Source organism: Armigeres subalbatus, unplaced genomic scaffold (assembly GCF_024139115.2).
Source record: "Armigeres subalbatus isolate Guangzhou_Male unplaced genomic scaffold, GZ_Asu_2 Contig1310, whole genome shotgun sequence".
Lineage (NCBI taxonomy): Eukaryota > Metazoa > Arthropoda > Insecta > Diptera > Culicidae > Armigeres > Armigeres subalbatus.
In genome coordinates, this window is record NW_026942078.1 from 1164464 (window position 1) to 1185517 (window position 21054).

At 36.4% G+C, this 21054-nt stretch overlaps 1 protein-coding gene across 1 annotated transcript in view; it reads left to right on the forward strand.

Moving 5' to 3' along the window:
- The first annotated feature begins 294 nt into the window (after nt 1-294).
- LOC134202645 (putative metabolite transport protein HI_1104) overlaps nt 295-21054 on the forward strand; it is a 50957-nt gene continuing 30197 nt past the window's right edge. Inside the window, exon 1 of the mRNA XM_062677660.1 lies at nt 295-880. The gene's annotated coding sequence lies outside the window, so the exon portion shown is untranslated. The remainder of the gene's footprint in view (nt 881-21054) is intronic.

Genomic DNA, 21054 nt, shown 5'->3' on the forward strand with positions numbered 1-21054 from the left:
ACTCATTTACGGAAAAAATAACTTGACAGCATATGGAAATTTTGAAGATACATAATGTAAACTTCTATCTATACATAGCTGCTTCCCACTAGAAAACCTGAAAACCCCTGTTGGGTTTGCACACCATTCCAGTGTTGAACCCAGAGGCCGCAAATCTCACCTCTGGATATTGTTGGCTTGTTCTGATTGCCACCGTCGCCACCCCACCTCTCGCGACCCATCGATTGTCGTCACTACTTTGCACATACCTACCACATTGCAGCCTACCAGCCGACCGACCGTCCGGTGCGAAGGCTTTGGGGCAAGATCGAGAAACGTTTGAAACAAAAAGTGCTTTTGTTATTTATTGAAGTGCCGGGCAGTGATCCGGACTTAGTTAGTGACTGATCGGCGGTAGATTCGGTTGTCTTCACAGAAATTGTTCGGCCAGAGGAGGAGACCCCAACGCCACTGGAGTGTGAGCGTGTGTGACTCCTGACCGATACTGTTAGTGATAGCACTTGATATCAGAAGTAATTGAAGCAGTTGTTCCGTACTAAAAGTTTTTACGCGAAAAAGGTGAAAAATAAGAAAAATAAACACGTGAAGTCGGTGGAAGATTTGCGCGCGAAATTTACAGAATACTAACTGTGGAAGGAAATACAAACTACCTTTGTTCAGGAAGAAAGCAAACAAATATTGATCAAATCAAAAGCGTTGCCTGGGATTTTGCACATTGAGTGATATAAAAACGATAGTGAACTAATTTTTCACTGCAGGCAGGCAATAAGTGAACTTGTGCACCAGGCGGATGTGTGTGAAAACGGCCTGCAGATAACTAACAAGGAATCTATACAAGAAGGAGTACACACAGGGACCGCCGATTACAACGGGTTTAAAGGTGAATAATTGCTTTTGAATTGTTTAATTATACGCATTATACGTGACCCCTTTCGTCTGGTCTGGGATAGAGGAAGAAGAATAAAGGGGGAAATAATGTGTCTGGCATGATTGGGAGCTGCCAGGTCAAAGTTGGCGCTAACGATTAGAAGGGAAGAATAGTAGACACGACAGCAGAACAATCTGCTGGGGTTTGACCCCTGCTGTAACGTTGGATGGGATGAGTGTGCGTTCTGGAGAGATCAAATATCATAGTTGCAAATTACATAGACGGGTGATTAGCGTCAATTATTTGCGAATGAGGTGTTTAAATTATTAGAAAGTAAAATAACATAGCTTAGCTTCAAAGAATGTTGTCACAAATACATAAACAGCTCCCGTTTTGTGCATTATAAATCGTATGTGTGCTCTCCTGACGATATCTCTAAACCTTGTTATAAATCTTATCAGTTTACTAAATTGTTTCATAAGTAATCAGATTTATGAGTTACTACGATACTCCTTTTGAATATAATTTCAAGATATGTTTGTTCCACATCTCTCTAAATCCTAAATATTGGAAAACCGACAAAAAACTAAAACAGTGAAGATTTTTTTAGTTAGATACTTATTGATTAATCTAAAAAGAAGAAATTCGTACTCTCGGGTGTCCTTTGATAAACCGGATAGCACAGGCACGTTTCCGCCTAATCAATTTGTAGACTAAAACAAAAATGTTCGCCAAATCTTACATGCTAGAAATCTTACCAAGTTCGAGTGACAACCCTTGTAAGGAACTAATGCTCTCGGTAGAACAGGGTCCTTTTGTTTTCTCTATAATCAAACTGACTTAATTCTATGTTATCTACGTAGACTTCCATGGATCACGAATCTAAGATAATTTAAAGTGTGAAAAGCGAGAGAGGTTTACTAGATAAATGTACAACGTACATGCAGGAAAAAAATGGACAATCATCATGCGCTTGCATAAAGCATAAGCTGCTGAAGAGAGGACAAAACATCGCTATGCATCGTGTTTCAAAGCCGGCTGAAGAAGTTTTTGATGGATTTATTTAGTTGAAACGCTCGTTCCTCCCGAAAACAATATTTCTCGCAAGGAAAATTAAGTTCTGTTGCTGCGATTAAAGCTTTTTAGAAGCCAGGCAGCAGAACTTAGAGATCATGACTAATAAACTGTTCTACAATTAATTGAACCGTTCACTTTTTCGGTGGTTTTTATTATCGATGAAAAACAAGTAATGAAAGGTGTCTATTTAGTCTGGGCAAGTCACATGGTATCAATAATGTCAAAACACGTGGAATTGGGAATGGGAACCTAGTACTGCACTCGGTGATAAATGTATGGACTGAAATTTATGAATCATTAGCTCTATCAGGTTTAAAAGAAGGTGATGACCACGAAGCGAAAATTAAACCTTACAAAACCAATCAGACATATATTGGAACGTATGATTAGTACACTGACCACCAAACAACTGGAACGAGATTCATAACTTCTTCTTCTTCTTCTTCTCATTCTAATTGCCATTACATCCCCCACTGGGACATTTCCGCCCCGCGGTTCTCTAAACACTAAGCAGGTTTCTACGTCAAGTTACCATTTTTCAATTCGTATACCATGATGACGTTGTTCAATAATGACGTCATAGATTTTAGAGGCGGCAGGGATTAAAGATTTTGTGACAGCACATGTACTAGCTAAACAAAAAAGCGTGACAGATGGAGAAACCGGGGGCCTAAAAATCTTAAAAAGTAGTGGCTTTCATATTTAAATCGCCCCAAGTGGCATAAAAGTGCCCAGGGAAGTCGAGAAAATTTCCTAAACCGGATCTGGAATTGCATCGTACCGCGGCTAAGAAAGGCTAAAGGGCAAACCAGAGTAAACGCGACGTGCGATGCGACGCAACAATGTAATTTGACAGCCTGTTGATAATGATTGTTATTGTTTTACGTGAGTCGCGTAGTGTCGCATCGCTCGTCGCGTCTACTCTGGCTTGCTTCTAAAGAATATTTGAATCATTTGTTTGAGAAACTGCATATATCTATTTTGCACAATTCCGAGAAAACAAAAAAAATTGTTTTGAACAAATTGGCACCGAGTATTTTGATTTTTTGATATAGATCAATTTTTTTAAACTTTATTAATGTGTTTTTTTAATTGTTTCAATTGTTTTTGACAAAACTCAACATCTTGGGGGACTTCCAATTCGAAAACTCCATAATTGCTGTTCAAAGAGCGTGTACATATGTAATTTCTCAAACGAACGAAAAATAATTCAAATATTTGTGAACAAAAAAATTACGCATGAGATCGCATGAGACTTCCATATCGTTTCCATTTCTATGCTATACCTTCAACTAGACTATTCTAGTAGTAACTGCTATAGCATATAGAATTGGAAATGAACGAAAAAGCTCGTTTCCTTCAGCCAACCAATTAATAAATTCTATCAGTTTCTCCTATCTGTCACATTAGCAGCTCGTTAACCAAGACGAACCTCTACCCCCCAAACCTTACCCACAAATTCCAACAAATTCCGCATGAACTCGTGGCAAATGCAGAGGTATATTCGGCTTACAGTGGGCGAGTAGTTGCGTCATCATTTTCTCCCCCTTCCGCAGATTGACTTGCATTCGGACGTGGCAGGCACCAGTGTGACCTTAACAAATAGGATCACCAGTGCTTGCACATTAAAGATGAGTGCTAGTCCCAAACAAACATCTTTTGGTTCTCTGTGCATGAACAGCTGATCTGGTCATAAATGGAGTAAGCAACTACGGTCAGTCAATCAAGCTCCAGCTCAACCTCAAATTACATAATGTTGATCTCAACAAATTTTAGAGTCCTTATGTAATTGGCATTAATTAGGATTTTAGAAAAAATAAAAGCTTCAACTTCCTCTAGGCTTTATACCAGGTGTAAGCAAGATATTTAAAGTTAATATTCTTATTCAGATAATATAAAAGTATATAAATTTATTTTTTCTTTTACATTCCCTTGATTATTTTGGGAATGCCCATATTTCTGAATTTATTGTTCTGGGATTAGTATTTTGTATGCTAGATTCAAATGGAAGTTCTAGTAATTAATTAGGAAGCTTCTCGACCAGAAAGACAATACAAAATTATAACAGCTTCAGATATTTATAACAAACATTGATATAATTTAGTAACTGCCATGTATTTCTTATAAATATTTTATCAAATTAATTCGGCACTAGACGAACCTGCCCGATCTCGCTCGGGTATTTCTTCGATCAAGGGGTCGTACGTATTACGTAAGCATTTTTTCTGGGTTTTTCGATCCCCCTTCCCCCCATTTAAGATTTCTTTCACACAATTTTTTTTATTTATATGGTGCGTAAGAAAACGACAGACCCCCTTCTCCCCCAATGAGTGCTTACGTATTATGTGTACGGCCCAATCATATGTGTCAGTCGTTTAGTTGATTGCAACGTCGCACTCTAGATCGATTTCAGTTCTAGCTTGATGGTTTTCTTTAGAACTCATGAAAACGTTCCTCATAGTATTTATGAACACAGCTGATCAAGTGAAGAACTGCTGAGTTCATTTCAAAATTCACCGAAATAAAGAGAAAAAAACGCTGGTCCCAAGACGAATCGATTGGTGAAGAAATCTTGCGAATCGGTTCATCCATTCATGAGTTATATCGTTTCATTATTTTGGTTTGTTTTGTTATTTCAACTACCATTGGGGTACCATTCATAACAAAATATGCTACAAAAAGGCGCGGCTGATTACAAATTTGATTTATTCGGATTGGGTTTCATCTGTAAATCAAATTAATTTTTGACTTTTTTCAAATTTATTCTGGATTTTTTGTACTTTTCATATGATTGATTTTCTCCATAAATAACCACGGATTCATGAATTATAGAGTCTTGAAAGTTATTTGATTCTTGACTTATGTTTGTCAACCAACAGTTTGAAGTTATCTCAAAAGTTTATCATTCAAACGATAATCTCAAAATTTTTATTGTGGTATTTTTTAATCTAAGGATTTATCGCGAAATCTCAGAATTATTGTGTTTATTGTACTAGAGACCCCTATATTCCTAAGCAAAAGCCACAACAATTTTCAGAGCTTTTGTCTCTCACAATAATTTGACAATTCATGATTCTATTAGCTATGATTTCGTAATCTATGATTATCTTTCAAAATGCTATCTTCTTCTTCTTCTTCTTATTGGCATTACATCCCCACACTGGGACAGAGCCGCCTCGCAGCTTAGTGTTCATTAAGCACTTCCACAGTTATTAACTGCGAGGTTTCTAAGCCAGGTTACCATTTGTGCATTCGTATATCATGAGGCTAACACGATGATACTTTTATGCCCAGGGAAGTCGAGAAAATTTCCAATCCGAAAATTTCCTGGACCGGCACCGGGAATCGAACCCAGCCACCCTCAGCATGGTCTTGCTTTGTAGCCGCGCGTCTTACCGGCTTACACGGCTAAGGAGGGCCCCAAAATGCTATGCAAAGTCCTAATAGCTGAGGTCTTTGCATTATACCAACATTCAGAGCCATAGCGTGGTCTTCCAGCACCCTTGGCGAAACTTTATTGGGCGCCATTCTTACTAAGAAAATGTATACCTATCTATATAAAAATGAGTTTGCATTTCCTTAGAGGCAATATAACTCAAGCACGGGTTGACCAATTTGTACGGTTTTCTCACTAATCGGTTCGTCTTGCGATCCACTGTGTTTATGTATACAAAAAGTTGGTGCATTCGACGGGAAAAGTTGGAAAATTGTAATAAAACACCGTTTTCAAGAGTTCAGAAGAAAGCCATCACCTCGTATTGAAATCGATCTTGAGTGCGATGCTCTCCACTCGATCAAACGATTAGCAGTTAGATAAACAAAATCACGAGCGAGATCGGGCAGGTTTGACTAGTTTGCAATATTTTACATGAGTTTACGTTTCTTTTGAGGCAATATAACTCACGAACGGGCTGATCAATTTGCAAGGTGTTTATGTATATGAAAAAATAGAACATTTTGCTGGGAAAGTTGAACACATGTAAAAATGCTACGTTTCCATGAATTCTGAAGACAACCATCAAGCTCGAGCTAAAATCGATCTAGAGGGCGATGACTAAACGATTGATATTTAGGAGAAAGAAAAAACAACCCGAGCAAGATCGGGCCCCTATATTCCTAAGCAAAAGTCACAACAATTTCCAGAGCTTTTGTCTCTCACAATAATTTGACAAATCTCGCTTAACTTTTCAAAAGGACCTAAGTAACATTTTTTTCATGAATTAATTTGAATAGCGCAATCAACAGAACAACATGAATTTTACTTAGGTCCTTTTGAAAAGTTAAGCGAGAAATCATGATTCTATTAGCTATGATTTCGTAATCTATGATTACCTTTCAAAATGCTTTGCAAAGTCCTAATATTATTATTAGCTGAGGTCTTTGCATTATACCAACATTCAGAGCCGTAGCGTGACCTTCCAGCACCCTTGGCAAAACATTATTGGGCGTCAATCTTACTAAGAAAATTTATATTTGCAATATTTTACATTTAAAGAGCAATTTGAATCCTACAAGATACCCAAGATTAAAGAGCCTAGTGACTTCAAGAAGTTTCAAATAAAAGGCATGAGTCAATATTCTGCGATGTGCATAAACCTGTCTCCTGAAAGTCTACTATGTGAAGTTTATAATAATATTTGAATTTTCGCAAAATTTATGAGAAGTTAAGGAAAGGGTTCTTAAAGGCACAGACAAGTTGAAAAAATGCTGAAATTTTTAGAGCAGGGACAACTATAAATTTTTCTTTTATGATCCCTATAGTCCATGATTTAGCAGTAAAGGCAGTTGAATATACCTAAAACTAAATAAATGAGTTTGCAAAGAATTTCTAGTCGATTCAATAATGTCTTTAAAAAAATGTTTTTATTTTAAAAAATTAAAAAAATGTTTTAAGTCGATGAAACCTAACTCTGAAGTACATATATCGGTCAATGGTTGAAATCGCTATAGGATCTTTTCGGATCCAGAAAAATCCATATCTGGAGTTCGTCTGTCGATGATTTGGAGACTCAGTGAAACCCAGCAATGATCGGAATCGCCTTAGACCCTAGTTGGATCAAGAAAACTGCAACTCTGGTGTGGTTTGGTTGGTGACCGAAATTGTGAACCTATTTGCATCGAGAACAATCCAACTATGGTGGTCGTTCGGGACACTTCAGGTCATAGTTGGAGTAATGACGTCCAACTCAGAGGTTACAGAGATAGTAGTTGAGGACATTTTTCTCAAATAATTAATGCCCTAATAATAATTTCAACGAAGCACATAATTTAGTTGCTGAAATCCTTCGATTAATTTCTATTCAACAAAATCGTCAAAAGGATACCAACATTTGGAATATGTATCCTCGTTTTAGGGCCGTGTAGGCGTTAGTGGAAAACAGTAAAATTTACTTGTAAATGCTTCTAGTTTGTTGGAATCGGACCTCATGGAGTATCTCTGAATAAAACAGGCAAATTTATAACAAATCTACACAACATACATACTACATACTACTACTACTTCAATCTTTAGAGAAAGAGGGCTCTAAGGAACTTAGACAACAGTTTGAAGCTTTTCAAACCAATTAATTTGAGAGTAATTTGTCCTTATTGATGTTAGGCCTTGAAGTTCTGGAAGTTCCTCGATGACCATAACAGTAGCCAAAAATGGAACTAATCAAATCCGGGTATCAAACATTATGATTTCCATAAAACCTTAGAACAGAAACATGCCATGTTGAAGTGGAAATGAAGAAATATTCTATTTTTGCTCTAGATTCCTTGATTATTAAAAGCTCTTCTTCCATATGCCTTTGGACTTTGTAGTAATTTTGTTATTGATTGCGCTTTTCACTAATGACAGTGTTCTACACTGACTCCACAATCATGGGTCACGCACTAATATGAGTCATTTCTATTTAGCCTACCTGCAAAATGGAGTGACCAACTATTGTTACAATGTAACCCATATATGTGGGGTCAGTGTACTTCGCATAGCGTATTTCTGGATTTTGGCGCCCCCTACACCCAACTAGCGGATGGCAGATACAATTAATACAATTTTGCATAAGAACCTTACAGAGACTGTATAAGACAAGATGAATACAGTAGTAGGTGCTCCAACCTGCCAAGTTTGTGGAAGAGAAGACGGCGGGGCACGCTATGTTTAAAGGCAACTATTATGTAATGTGAATGCACCTCGGATGTTGAGCCATTAGATCATAGTTTTTTACCTCTAGCCTAAGGATCTGTAATGATTGAAATATTTCATCGGTGAAAATTTGACTTTTTTACCATTTAAGGGGATATTATTAACCTAAAACTCAATTCTGATTTTTTAAATTTTTTTGAAGCAAGTTATATAAAATTCAGGCACCACAATTTTTTCCTGACGCTTCAAGGAAAATTTTCATATAAAAATAATTTTCATATGATGAAAGTAGCAGAAGTTATACTAAAAATACTGTTGACACCGAACATATATTTCATTTTTCGATACTGAATTCTTGTGTAACTGCTTATCTCATACGTGTCTATTAAAAAAAACAGCAACCCTGCACCGTCCACTTGTTACCAAAGAAACAAAATTTAACGCTGGACAGGTCAAGAAATATGCTCGATTATATTTCAATTGTGTTCATAATCATTTTCTGGAAGGATGAGACTATGACACAATTTTAGACAAAACCCCTCTTCCAGCACTACATTGGCTGGAGGGGATTGGTCTACCAAATTTTCGGCCCTGTAGCAAAAAAACTATCAAGACAAATCTGAAGTCTAGACATCAGAGGTCAACGCAACCCATCACGCTCAACTTGGTTTCACTGGCCGTTACTGCCGAAGTCTTTTAGTTGAGTGAGGTGTTTTGAAAGGAAAATAATGCAATGGTATGGTATTGGAGAGTCTACCACAGGTAGTTGATTGCGTTTTAGTGTAACATTCTTGGACTTCTATTCAGACGCCATACGAGCTTTTTGTGACAGTTGGATAGCAGCCGGGCTACTAATCATCGAAAATTTTGTTATTTTGAAATTCCGCATTCTTAAATTTTGTGAGCGCATCACAGGAAGGCCTTACAAAGTATACAACGGAAGCCATCCACAGAAATTTCTATACTTCCTAGCAAAACTACAAAATGCCGGAAAACCACGAACAGTATGCAAATAAACTGTACTATTATCCACGGTGGTAGCATATAACAGTGGTCACATAATGCAGACGTCCATTGAGGCTCAATCAAGTTTGAAATACAGGACATAAATACTACTTTGAACTATGTAGTTCGTAGTTTTAATTTTTTGTTGATTTGAAATGTAAAAAAGTGATATTATGTTATGAAATTTAATAATATTTCCTCTTATTGGCATTACATCAACCACTCTGACATATGCCGCCTTGGAAGTCGGAGCTTAGTGTCAGTTCAGCACTTCCACAGTTATTAACTGCGTGGTTTCTAGTCCAAGCTACCATTTTCGCATTCGTACATCATGAGGCTACGGTAATACTTTATGACCAGGGAAGGCGAGAAAATGTCCTAGACAAGACCGGGAATCGAACCCAGCTACTTTTAGCATGGTCTTGCAGTGTAGCAGTGCATCTTACAGCATAGCTAAGGAAGGCTCCAGATCTATTCTTAATAAACCTTCAGATCATTTAGAACTGGCAATAATTTTAATATAACTTCTACTAATTTTTCATATAAAAAATGTTTTCATATAAAAATGTTTCTTAAAGCATCAGAAAAAAAATGTAGTGGTTGGATTTTACATGACTTGTTTCAAAAAAATTAAAAAAATCAGAAAAGGTATTTAGGTTAAAAATATTACCTCAAATAGTAAAAAAGTCAAAATTTCACCGATGAAATATTTTATTCGACACAGATCCTTAAACTAGAGGTCAAAAACTATGATCTAACGGCTTAACATCCGAGGTGCATTCACTTTGCATAATAGTTGCCTTTAAACATAGCGTGCGGGGATGATAAATTCATTTTAACTGCAAAACGAAAACAAACCGGCTGGCTCTCCCATACCAAAATCCAAGATGGCTGAATCGTGAATTTGACAGATTGGAACACCTAGTGGTTTATTCATCTTGGTATAAGAATTTGGCATATACAATTTCGGAAGATTTTAATACAATATTTGTATTGAAATAATACAAATTTGTTTTATTTTAATACAATATTTGTATAAAAAGCTAACAGAATTGTATATGCCAAGATTTTATACAATGATTGCCAGATTTGTTTTTTTGGGTGTATAGGCTGGCGCCCTTGTTCGGGGACCAACCTGGCCAACCGCACGCTATGCCGCTGCCAACATTGTTCACATTACTTTAGGAGTTTTTTAACAGTCTAAGTTTTATCCATAGAAAACAAGCGAATGTTAATAGTTGTCATTTAAAAGTTTTGAAATAGTGCACGATTGCTGCAATTACATTAAAGTTTTTATTTTTATTGTAAAATATTCGCCGAATATATTTTTACAAAGGATTTTTCTTTGTAAGTTCTGTAGAGTTTCCCGGGGAAGATCCAGAAGTAATTTTTGGATATATTCAAAAGAATTGCAGTAGGAAACTCATAAGATTATCTGCAAGTGCAGAAAATGTTTTCTTGGATATTCAAAAAATCTATGGAAAATTCAGAAGTACTTTTGCTGCAGATTCAAAAGAATTTGCATTGAAACTTACGAAAAATTTCTCTTGCAAATTCTGTAGAATTTTACAGAAATTTAAAAGAATTTCCGTTAAAAACTGACAAATTTCCTTGGAACTTGAAAATTTCACTTGAAAAGTAAGTAAAGAGTGACGATCCATATCAATTTTTAGATCTTTCATACAAAAAGTGTGACAAGGGAGAGGGGGTTTATTTTCGCGTTATGTAATTAATTATTTTTAATGTATTTTTTTTTAAAACCCATGTAATTTTTCAGGAATGTCATAATATTTTTCGAAGAAATTCGGAAAAACATCTTAGGGCTCATTCACAAATTACATAACGCATTAAGGGGTGGGTGGGTGCACAATATTGCGTTACAAAATGTTACAGTTTGTCTAGGGGGTGGGTGGGTTTGTTTAGTTCTGTTACGGGTGACATTTAAGATAATAAAATAATATAAAAAACGAAATTCCTAATTAAATTCAAATTTGACAGTATTATTATGTACCATGAAGAAAGTTAAGGAAGAGTTTGCTAAAATACCAGTTTATCATTTTTGTGAAATTTTGGGGGTGGGTGGGTATAAAGGAAATGTTACAAACAAGTCACGGAGGGGTGGGTGGGGGTTCATATCTGGGTTTTTTGGCGTTATGTAATTTGTGAATGAGCCCTTAGGGAAATCCTATTTTTTTACAATGCTCCGAATATTTTCCCAAGGAAGCGCAAAAAAACAAATCGTCACTCCGATTCACGCTGATCCTAAATTTGCTTTGACGCAAAAAAACGCTGTTTCCGCAGAGCAAAAACATGACAAATGCTGCCGCCGCTGATGGTTTTCGTACTGGCTCTACACCTAATACCAATATTTCATTGTTGGTTGGTTGACATTGTGTACAAAAATACATTTGAGAGAGTTAGTTCTGAAAATGTATTGCGAGATATCGGCTGGTACCTGGTGCTGGGAATTTGGTTTCATCAGTACCCGCTAAGCTGCGGTGGACGACGGAGGTCCTTCGTAGCTTAGTAGGGAAAGCACCTGTCATGCGAACTGGGGTCGTGGGATCAAACCCCACCGAAGGGGCGGTTACCCTCCAATACCTTTTCCGAACTAAATCTATCACATGTTGTACATATGCATAATCATTGTTCATTTTTTTTTCTCAATATTAAGATGAAAATCATTTTGTTGAATAAATGTAACTGGTCTAGCGACCTTTATATCAAGAATTCGAATTTTATGGCCCAGAATAAGAGTAACATAATATTACTGATTCATTGCCTACCCTGAAGCTACCATTGCCCCCTATCAACAGATCAATTCCAACTAGGAAAAATAAAATATACTGGGCAGATCATAAACTAAACCTTCCGACAGCCTTGAAACTGGAAATTATTTCAAGACCAGAAGATAGAACCAGTTCTATTCTAAGCCCACCCATTAGTAAAGAACAATCACTCAACCGAAAGAGCAATGATCCCCTTCCTTGGTGATCACACCATCGTGATGGGATCTTGATTTAATTTGCGGTAAAAAAAAATAGTGCGAGGAACGTTGATGGCGTTCCTTTGGCTTGACAGATCGCAATTCGCACCCCTTCGTCGAGCAGCCGGGTACTATTAATCATTCCGCTTAATGAGCACCAATAACCGATGCTAGATTTCCCAAAACTGTACGCACTTGTGGGTGCTGTTTGGGCTAGGATCCAAGCACTTTTATACATCCGCATTGTTCTTCGGGTGCTGGTGGATGGTGGGAGAAACAGCAACAAGTGGATCGTGACATTGTCGCAAATCGGTTTGATCGTAAACAACAATGATTTGCTGGCGAACGTAAGACTCATATTCATTCTTTAAGGTGAAATTAGGAAGTTATGAAGTCGTGATGGACCTTCTAAGCTAATTTACGACGCCGCATCGGTTCATTTTTATGCTTTAATTCAGTTAAATACATGTAATTTAATGTATACCAGCAACGAGAATTAATCATGAATATGAACTTGAAAAATGCCGATAAGAACATGCTTATTAATTCACTACACCGGCATATTAGATGCGGTATCATGTAGCTGGTTTTTTCCCAAAGAGACCCCCTCCAAATGAGTAAGAAAATGAATTGGCGCTGGCATATGCACCAAGCACATATACTTAGTTGTGAAGGCATGAGATTTTGCACTTTACTGTTTTTCTCGTGCGTGATATCTTCTTCCGTGCCAGCCACTTTGTGCATAAAAGATCTGCAGTCTGCTGGCTAGACGAGCTCGGTGGTCTAGTGGCTACCGCTTCTGCCTTATAAGCAGGAGGTCGTGGGTTCAATTCCAGGCTCGTCCCTTTCCTACTTTGTATTTCTATCATAGTTCTTTCTGTGTTTCACGTTCTACCAACACGATTCCTACTGTTATAACCTTCCACACTAGCAATTCCAAAACCTCCCGTGGCACCTATGAGAGGTCGTAGAGTTCTCTGCATCTTTCTTAAGTAGGTGTCCGACTAACCATCCTACCCCTTCCCTAGCATTCGCGAGAACGTGGCCAGGACAGACCTGGACTATCGGAGAGTGCATTGCTTCCATCTAAGAGATAGTGATTAGTCCCAAATCAATATCTGTGGTAACGGATGAAAGTGATGCTACTCTCATACAATAATCCAGGCTTGTACCACCTACGAATTTGTGCGAATTGCTCAATGCTAATGCTAATGCTAAAAGATCTGCAGTCTGCTGGCTAATCTCCATTGGCAACATTAAGCTATCTGTCATAAAAGTGTTCTATCATAACTTCGAACTTCCTCCCCGAGTATATTAGCATCCGGCTAATGTTGCTGTCGACTCGCTGCATAAAGGGGTATTTTAGTAATCTAGTTGGCCAAAATTGTCGGAGCAATTTAATTGGTGATTGCATTACACATTTCTATGATTAGTTTACGGAGTCTAGTTTTCCGTTATTATCCCAACTAATTTCTTTTTGCTTCAAAACCTTTAAATTCGATGACCGCTGACGATCATATTCATTATTGATCGACATGTATTTGGATTCTATCGAATGTAGAAACATGCTGTTAGAAAATCGATTATGAATTGCTGACTTTACACAAATTCCTTTACTCAAAACACTTTTACACCCTGAAACCACCCTGAGGTCAAAATATTTATGTTTAGAGGTCAACCCCTGAAGGTTGAGTTTTGACCATCCAAAAGTAGCTTGTGAAAAAAAGATCGTAACTGTCAGTTTTCAGCCTATTTGGATTCATGTCTAATTGGATTTCTGAACCCGCTTAGCAATTGCAGAAGACAAGAATACCAAACTGTCCATGCATTTAAGAAGGTACAATCACAGAGAAACAGATATCTCACTTAGAACAAACCACAATCAAAATCATTGTCATGGAAACTTTATCGTCCAATGCTTTTAAATTTTTTGAAGAGCCACCCTCTTATTCGGTTCTATTTGATGTCCTGATGCTCTGGACAAAATTTCAGCTAAATCGATCAGCGTTTGGCCGGTGCCAAACTCATTGGAAGTTTATATGAAAAAATGTAGGGGAAGAGGTGGTAAAATGAACAGGGGTGGTAAAATGAACAGTTGGCTATATTTATATTAAAACACTATTTAGGCGTATGTTAATCATGCACACGTTTTCCTCGAAATAAAATAAGGTACCTGAGCTAATATTTTGGTTTTGAGACCTTACGAATAGCTATTACTATCCAAAATATCAAACGAGGCCGTAAAAATAGGGTCTGATGTAATTTTTAACCATTTTTCTGCAAGCTTTAATTCTTAATAAATTCATAATAACATTGATTTAAACCTGTTCTAACCACAGCGGCAAATAGGACAACCTTCACAAAGATGTTGCAGGGGTAAATAGTAAAATTATTGGTTTGCATAGTTAGAGGAAGAGTTATTTATCACAAGGCACGTATGGGGGTAAAATGAACACTTGTATCAAACTTTCACAAATTTATGGTAAAAGTTGTGCGATTGTGAAGCGGAAGTTCAAAAAACAAACCATATCAAATAACCAAGATAAAACTTTGAATATGTAAATTTAATTTAAAAATAATTGATATTTTAAAACTTTTTTCCTTCTTTTTATTATTTTGATAATTAGGAGCTTTTCAAAAGTTATACCAGAGTTTTCAAACGGCTCTCGTAATCTCAATTAGTTGTATATTTAGTGCCTGAGTAAAAACAAAAAAATTAAATGTTCCAAAAGGGTTTAAGAAGCGATGTTCATTTTACCACCAGACAGTGTTCATTTTACCCGCACTATTTTTAGATATACGAAATTTCGATGTTTTTTTTTTCGATGAAAAACTGTATAAAACAATGTTAATTAGCGAAAAAAATGTTCAGTGCAATAAGAATATGAGTTAAATTGCTGAACCAAGTGATAAAACTAGCAAATTATCCTCGTTTTATGATTGAATTCAACGCAAGTCCTTAACGTGTTCATTTTACCACCTGTTCCCCTATGCAAGAACATCGAAAGGCAGTGATTTGCAGTTAGACGGCACAATTTACGATGAAGAACTATGATATTCATTCGGTTCTTGTGGAACTCAATACAGAATGTTATGCTGAAACCACGAGAAGATTAGTGTTTCCCCGGCGAGGTTATTAGCATTTCTTTGAAGTGTAGTTTGAGTAAATTTCGTTTCGATTGCCCTAGAAATGTAATAAAACCGCCCATACAACACTCCAGTAAAATCCCAATAACTTCGCCTGATAAACTTTGATCTTCTCGCGGTTTTCAGCATAACATTCTGTATTTAATTCTACAAGTTTTATCATGATTCTTCATCGTGCATTGTGCTATTTAACAGCAAAAAACTGTTTTTCGATGTTTCTGCATACATTTTTCTATATAAACTTCCAAGCACCGCCCAGATGTTGACCGTTTTAGCTGAAATTTTGTCCAGAGCATCAGGTCCATACCATCAGGCACCGAATAAGAGGGCGACCTATAAAAATATTTGAAAAAACCACCTTATTGAAGGATTAATTCAATTCTTACAGCGGATTTATGATAGCAGTCACAATGGCTAGTTGCTCAGTTTTATTGGCAACTTGTCGATTGATCTTTATGAGCTTTTACGGTTTTGACGAAGAGCGTTATAAGTCCTATTTTCAAAACTCGATCAAAGCCAGTCAAATGAATAAAAAGTTTATAACAAAAAATAAAAGCAATACATTTCTGATCGAAATTTATTATGGCCATATTGAAAAGGAGAATCTATTTGTACATTTGGTTGGAATATCAATAGATTCAGTGAAAATGTACAATATTGCTGTTATAATCATTCTATAATAGGTTTAAAGCGGTAATCTAGAGAGGGCCATTTGGCCATATCTTACTCTTATAGTGGTCTTGAGAAGGTTATCCTATAGTAGTGGGTCTTACTGTTAGTTCTTATAGGGTGAAATGCTCAATAGTGGACCCCTAGTAGCGGAATTTTGCTCTTCCTGTAAAGAGTAGAAATTTTCAACATATTAATTCTGCTTGATATCTATAATAACAAGTTCTGCATCTCCTCTCCACGATACATACATAAAACACTCAAATGCACGACGTTATTTGTGAAAATTATTGTTTTAAAGTTTGACTGAATTCGCCCTACAATAGACTCCCTGGGGGTCCATAAAAGGAAATTGCTTTTCAATAGTCGACACTTCATTTGATTGTCATGTTCCGTTTCGTAAGGTAGGTTCTCCCGATGGAATTTCATAGCAAAATGTTTATATTGGCTGTAATAATGCAAAAAATAGCTGGAGGATCCACTATTGGTTGGGGGTCCACTATTGGGCACTTTACCCTAATTCAATGCTGAAAACCATTCCTAGAGCGAAATAAAACTTGAAATGTTACATGTGTTTAAGTGTTTAAGTACACAAATTACAGGTGTACTTCATTGAATAATAATTGTAGGACTAAGAAAAAAGACACATATAGGACACATATAGGACTAGTCATAGTGATTTTATGATTTTACAATAAAGATGAAAAATGTCAAACTATTCATTATATTTTTTTGATAATACACCAAACGATTATTATTCGTCGAATAATTAAGTAAATGCAAGATAAATGCAAATATATTATCTTATCTCTGTTTGCGAAAAACGATACTTATCAACTTTGGCTTAGTGGGCTAGGGGGGGGGGGCTTAGCTCTCCTTAGAAAAAATAGCCCCCTTATGATTTGAAAAGTCAGTTAGCAGTGATATTAATTTTCAACATATCCAGCTTTCCACGCTACCATAATGGCGGCTGCTATAAATATTTTTGACAGTAACTGCTTCCAGACACTGAACTGGAATTTAGCTCCCAGCAATCCATGATTTTATGTATCTAGGCATTTGTTTATTATTTATAAACATGAAAAGCTTCGATTGACTTCATACGTACAAAAGAATCAAAACTTATTGCAAATCTTATTTTTAAATGATAAACCCCTTATTTTCTTACAGGCAATAGCGAAGTTTATGAAGATATGGAGGCTTAGAACATTTTGAGGATAATTTTGCCCGCAACTGCTCGATTCCTTATATAAACCCTTCGAAGCTTCGTAGTCATCATAACCGCCCTCTGAAGTGTGTCTAGGCTGTCTTTAATTCTTCAGATTCCAAAGTTTTAGTAGCGATTGAATAAATGATTCTCGTAGATTGTCTGAACATGAAATATCTCATCCAGGGAGAATCAAACATCATGTCTTGTATGCCATTCATTGAATCACATTATTCACGAAACAATTGAACGAATACTATAACAGATGTTCCATCATTTTTATTTGTCTCTTTTATTTATAGTATTCTTAATAAAATATTGGTTCGATGAATAAGTATTTCGTCATTAATTTCAAAACTATTTCTGTAGTTTGTTATAGCAAGTCTTTTTCTTTCAGTGGTAATCTTCAAGACATTTTCTAGTTATAGACAAAGGGCGTAATGTTCATCCAATATTTTAGTTTAAATTTTAAATAGATAAACAATTAATCGTCAGTTTGATTTAAACCTTTCCATAAGTCTAGAATATAGCAGGTAAAAACAATCTAGTCGTTTATTAAGATATCAAAATGCTTCGAATTTCATGTTTTCTTTTGCTGTGGAAACAGCGCACAGCAGAAAAAGATTATTACGTGAATATGCTATCTGCATTAGATTTCAAAAATGCAAATTATGTATTGCGAGCCATCCGGCGTTTTCGGAATTTTGCATGTTGCAGCTCATCAACGGCAGACCGTTACTACAATACTCTTTTATGAGGTTTAGAGTTCCGCCTCCACGTTCCGTGAGAAAAAAGGTGTTAACGATTTACAAATCGTAATTTCGTTTGAATGTCAATAGTTGAGACTTATGATCTTCACCAAAGATGTTGGCCTGTAAAGATATAATTGTTTTTAATCATTGAAATTTGGAATATAATTTGAGGCCCTTCTACGTCTGCAAAAGTTTTCTTGTTTATAAATAATAAACAAGTCGCTAGTTACACAGAATCATGGTTTGCTTGGAGTCAAATTTCAGTTCAGTGCCCGGAAGCAGTTACTGTCAAAATTATTTATAGCAGCCGCCATTATGGTGAAAGTGGAAAGCTGGATAGCATAATGAATTACTGAAAAAGTTTGACGACAAAAGAGTTATCTCCCATATTCACCATCATAATGAAATGAGTGGACAAATGGACTTGTTTCTCATTTCTGAGAAAGATTCCTGTGTGGCAGAGAAATTGCACTTGGGGTTAATTATGAAAATCAATACCACCACGTGTCCATCTCATTCTGGTGGGAAAATTATTTTCTCAACTCACTTTTAGGGAGATTAATCATCAACCTGTTTATACCAAAAGATACGCTCCTAAATATCTTGAAACTTCTGTGAACAAACCCTATAGCCAATATCAACACTTTTCAAGTTTTTGTATTTCGATCGTGAAAATGACGAAATAAAACACTGTGGATCGTAATTATCACATATTCACCATGAAAGCTTAAAGAAGTGGTAGAATGTTCGAGAATTTTTGAAAAGAAGCTCAAAATCGATAAAATATATGCCCATTTTCGCCAGATACTTTTTCACTTTCACTTTCAATTGCATCTCCCGGCCATACACACGTAGCGATGTAGCCACTTTTCCCTCGGTATTTCTCTTCAGCTTCCTTTGGAGCTTCTTGTCGCTCAGGGTCGTCGGACGTCCGAAACCGGGCTTTCTTTCGATGCTCTGATCACTGTCTAATAGTGCCAAGATGTTGTAGATGCCTGAATGGACGTGTCCACAAAGTTCCGCACGATGTCCGTTTTCGACGCGGCAGGGTGGCGTTTTTTGAACGCGCACAGTTCTGAACGCAGTTGCTTCAGTGTTTTTGTTTATATTTCGACTGATAGAGCTGTCAAATTTTGTCTGCTGACTCATGGGTTACTATGATTGATGCACATTCTTCGGAAGTTTCTCCATTCTCCGTATGACCGATGTGATTCTTCAGACCTGCCATCATTTCCTTGGAAATCGATTTGCAAGCGGTTTGAACGCGATGTTGGCTTGGAAATGTACTTTCTAGGCTTTTGTTAATTGTTGGCTTCCTGAACGAAAGCTTCTACTTCTTGAAGAAGCTCTCTGTGGGCCAAGTCCAAGAAGGCATTTGCGTTCTATATCAAGTTCTCAAGTATTTTATTATCTCACAGGACTTATTAGGAACTTCACCTGCCAATTACCGCATACAGCGTACATACGTGTGATAACACTAATTAGATCTCCGATTTTTTCTACAATATCTCTGTATGTTATTTTACTTCCAACATCATCAATGATCGATGGATTTTACGGATTTTTTTTAAATTTGTGAGAAGTATATTCTGAAGCCACATACTTCCTGTACGGGAAGACCGATATGCAAGATTTTCTTTTTGATCGTTTCAGCAGTATGTATATACATGTGTGTGTGTTGTTAAGAAAACCATCTAGTACGAATTTAAATCGCTGCAATCAACTAAACGATTGACAGTTAATAAAATAAACAACCCAGAGCGAGGTTGTGACAGATTTGTCTAGTGACATAATAAATTACGAATTGGAGTTTAACTCTATTGTGTAATTTATAACAGGTAATTAACATCCTTCTGGACTGGAATTAAGTGAAACTTACTAGATTGGCTACAAAAGCTGCACTCATACAAATCTGCACGTTGTTTTTACCTGAAACACGCATAGATTTTATTCACAACCAAATCCTTACCTGAAATTCACAGAGAATATACACCCAATATTTTTTTACACGGTTGGTATTTTTTAATTTCCCGGTTAACCTGATTTTTCACAGCTTTTGAAATACCACCTGAATTTTCTTTGATATTTTGTGATTTTTTTCATGGGATCAACTCATAGTTTCATCAACGCTAAAGGTCGTAATCAACTAAAACCCACCCGTGTAAAAAAAGAACCGGATGTACCTGATACTCTCTCAGATTCATATTTCACGTGAAAATCATAAAAGTTCTGGAATTCACTGGTTACGTGAGTTTCGCCTGAATTTTCATAAAGTACGTGTTCATGTAAGCCATGCACTCATAAACGGTTCGTTGATTCCAACACCCCCAATAGCCCCATAGAAACCGAAGAGAGAAGAGTGACGTAATATGTAATTGTCGCTTTTAGCTTTATGGTAAACGACTGCCAGTTGGCTACGTGAAAGACCGAGGAAGAAGTACCCGTACAGACAATGGTACTTCGTATTCACACTTGCGTGTTCATGCACTACATTTCTCAAAATTTGATTTTCCATCTTGCAAAAATTCAATTACTGTTTTAACAACAATATTTTACATCAAATTTGTATAAAGTATAAACAAACCGAGATCAGATGATTATGACATGTTGATTGTCATCGATAATCCATTTGACAGATTGTCACGTCATTTTACTCACCGACGATTTGAACGACTATTTCAGGAACGGCTATTCTGAACGGTCGAGTCCAATATGGGGATCGCCGTACAAAATTATCTGATCTGATCTGGAATGGACTTATTTTCAAAATTTGGTAAAGTTTTTAATTAACATTAGCGAACAATACAAATATTATAAAATGTATTGGGGACATTTGGGCGTATTGTTCCTTTGAGGTAAGTACAATATAGATGATTTTCAAACGTAAATAATCTACATTCAATGAACAGTGGATTGTATTGTTTACCACACAATCTATGATATTCCAATGGATTAAACCATTCAAGGTACTGTAAATTTTTATCCGGGACTGTTTCGATACCTACCCGATCAGGAATGCATAACAAAATTATAACTCAATTCTATCAATTGTTGTTATTTAAAACAACGTATGTCATAATTAGATAATTCGATAAAAATGTGTCTTCGATCAGTTTTATTTTATATCAAAGGATAACAACATTAGTTATGTATATTTTCACAAAATAATTGCCTACATTTTTTGAAAACATTGGAAAAAATAGGAGGTAATCA